The sequence below is a fragment of the Cornus florida genome, unplaced genomic scaffold (genome assembly GCF_030987335.1).
Source record: "Cornus florida cultivar Cherokee Brave unplaced genomic scaffold, ASM3098733v1 CherokeeBrave_3.0.0_Hap2_Chr06, whole genome shotgun sequence".
In the NCBI taxonomy this organism is placed as follows: domain Eukaryota; kingdom Viridiplantae; phylum Streptophyta; class Magnoliopsida; order Cornales; family Cornaceae; genus Cornus; species Cornus florida.
The window spans coordinates 37578485-37581950 of NW_026775576.1; the positions used below are offsets into that span (position 1 = coordinate 37578485).

Here is a 3466-nt window from a genome sequence, read left to right on the forward strand (position 1 = left end):
GAAGTCAACGCTCACCGAATCTCGCTGGAGATTCGCCAGAGAAGATGATGAAGATGGGTGCACAGTGGTGATGAGAATGAGGGACAAGGGTTTGGAGGGTTGGATCGATCTAATGAATCGATCTTGAGACCCTCAAGTTCTATTTTTAAAAAATTTTCCCGTTCAGTTCGATCGATCGAACTGTGATGATCTCTCTTCAAAGTATTTTGGAATTTTTGAAATTTTTGAAAAATTAAAAACTAAAATTAAAAATTAAAAATTAAAAATTAAAATAGAAAATATTTTTGGATTTTTGAAAAAAATAAAGTAAAATCCTTTTTTTCTTTATAAATAAAATAAAATCTTTTTAGGATTTTTGAAACAGAAAATAAAATAAAAATATTTTTGGATTTTTAAAATTAAAAAGTCAAACAAAGTCAAAGATGGTGAGATGAAGAACTGAGATCGATCTAAACAAAATGTTCGATCGATCAGACAGAGAGCAAAAATATGCAGGTTTTTGGTTCAAAAATTTGGTTAAGTGTTGGAATTCAAGATCAATCGAATTTTGTAGTTGGATCGATCTAAGGTCTTCTGATCGATTTGAGAATAAGTTCGAACGATGGGACAGAGAGGTGATTTGGATGCAGGTGGATGCAGGTCGAAATTTTTTCTAAGTGTTGGATGCAGGTGGAAGTTCAATCGATCGAACTCTCATTTGAGATCGATCGAACTTATGCAAAATGCTCAATCACAACATAAAAGTTCATGCAATCCTAATCACAGTTCCTAGCAATGCATATGAACCAAAAACAAGTATCTAGACTTCGCAAGAAATGAAATTAAAGATAGAAATGAGCGAGGAATAGGGTTTTGACACCCTACGAAATGCTTTGCTAGTCTTTAACGTCTCTAGTAAGACGTAGGGCTTTTTTAGCCTGGATCAAACATCTTGTAGTGCATCCCCTCCTTAACGGGGTGATGGATGCTTTGAACTCCACCCAACAAATGATTCCCTAGAGAATTTGTTGGGTTAGGCTCAAAGGAACTTTTTAGTCCTTTGTCAGTGCAATCACAATCTTTAGGCTTCCATGCCCTTTCAAGGCAAGAATTTGAAACAAGACTTTGAGAATGCAAGGTTGAAGATGATCCCTTTGAAGTTTTAGTCTTACACAAAAGCTCACTTCCTTGACATTGAAGATTATAGCATTTATCTACAACATTAACCTCTCCTTCATATTTGTCAAATGAGTTGGGTGTGGGATTGAAGATATTCAACTTCACCTTTATGTGGCCAAATGAGATCTTCATTATCCCCGTCCTACAATTGATGTTGTCATTAGTGGTTGGCAAAAAAGGACGGCCAAGGATAACGGGAATTTGGCTTTTAGGATTAGGGACTGGTTCCGTGTCAATGACAACGAAATCAACGGGGAAGAAAAATTTGTCAATCTTTATCAAAACATCCTCAATGATACCCCTAGGCTTCTTAATGGATTGGTCGGCAAGTTGCAAAACCATCGACGTCGGTTTCAATTCACCTAGGCCCAATTTGACGTAAACCGAGTATGGAAGAACGTTAACATTTGCTCCTAAGTCAAGAAGCGCCCGATTAATTATATGATCACCAATAATGCATGAAGTAGTAGGTGAACTGGGGTCCTTAACTTTTGTAAAGTGTTATGTTGCAAAATTGAGCTCACTTGCTCTATTAAAACCACTTTTCTTGGTGCTTAGCTCTTGTTCTTCCGTTTTTGGGTGCACAAGTCTTTCAAGAATTTGGCATAAGCCGAAATTTGCTTGATTGCATCCAAAAGTGGAAGATTGACTTTCACTTACCTAAACATTTCCATAATTTTATTGGTTTTTGCATTTTGGTTGTCTTTTGAAATGGATCCTTTTCAAGCATTCGGAAATGGAGCTTTTGGCTCAAACACTTTTTCAGCATTTTCTTTTGAAAACTCTTCAACACAAGAATTTTTCAAATCACTTTGTTTCAAATCATTTTTCAACAAAACCTTTTTAAATTCATTTTTCGGCAAATCTTTCTTCAAATCATTTTCAAAATTATTCTTCAAATCACATTTTGAAGCTTTCTCATTCACAAGATCATGTATATGCAATGAAGGAGGAATGGGATGTGAAACGGGATGGGTGCCAAGTTGAGGTTGCACCGGTTCACTCTCTTCATTGAACTTTTCGACTTGATTGTGCATAATCCTACCACTTCGCAAGGTAGTCACGGCATTAACATGCTCAATGGTGTGGCCTTCTGATGAGGAATGGATTTCCACAACACATTGTTGCTTAGGTGGGGTATTCATAGGCATCTTTCCCTTCTCTCTTGCATTAAGAGTGCATGTTATTTGCCCTACTTTGGTTTCTAGCTTAAAGCAATTGTGTGTTTGCCTCAAGAGTGCCCAAAGCATTCAAAACTTTTTCTTCAAAGGCGGGACTCCTATCATTTCCTTGGGAATAAGATTGGTTGGGAAAATGAGAGTTAGAAATTGATGCCCTTGTGATTGATACGGTCTATAACCTTGGGATCCTTGGTTTTGATGTGGAGGTGGAATGTACTTCCCTTGAAAACCGCCTTGGGAAGGATTTGAGCCATCTCCTTGGTTTTTCTAAGAGAAATTCGGATGATTTCTCCAACTTGGATTATAATGAGTACCATAATGATTGTTCCCTTGCTTCACAAAAGCTGCATTAACTTTTTCATTAGGTTCATTATGCACTTGTTTGTGAGGACAATGAGAAGTAGAATAAAACACTAGAACAAGTCATATATATTTCATTTGATGCACGATGAGAATGGTTAGGGAAGGAAGATACTTGGTTCGCTGAGTTTTGGTTAATCAAAAATTGATCAAACCTTTAAGATAAAGACTTCATTTTGGCAGCTATTTCATTTGAATGGTCGACTTGATGTAAGCCAACACTCTTCCTACCTTGTGAATTTCTACCATTCTTGGATGATAATGTTATATGCAAAGAATTTTCACTCATGCTCTCATAAAGACGCCACACGTCATCCTCATGCCTATCAATGTATGAGCCACCCATGGAAGCATCAACCATGCCTTTGTAATTGTCCGATAAGCTCTCAAAGAAATATTGAACTAATTGCCATTTGGGCATGTCATGATGTGGACACTTCCTAAGCAATTCATTAAAGCGTTCCCATGCCTCATGGAATGTTTCCCCATCCCCGTGTGAAAACTCTCGAATTGAGGTTCGCATGGCATTGGTCTTAGAAACCGAATAGTACTTCTTCAAGAACTCTTGTTGCATTTTTGTGCAAGAAGTGATTGAAAAAGGCCTAAGATTGTTAAACCAATACTTTGCCTTGTCTTTTAAGGTGAATGGAAAAAGTTTGAGTCTTAAGACCTCTTCCGGCATGTTCGTATATTTTACGGTGGAACATACTTCTAGAAACTCATCCAAATGCTTGGAAGGTTCTTCGCTTGGAAGTCCATGATAGTTA

At 37.2% G+C, this 3466-nt stretch overlaps 1 pseudogene; it reads left to right on the forward strand.

Moving 5' to 3' along the window:
• Positions 1-3118: 3118 nt before the first annotated feature.
• On the forward strand, positions 3119-3217 carry LOC132315219 (small nucleolar RNA R71; annotated as a pseudogene).
• Positions 3218-3466: the final 249 nt, after the last annotated feature.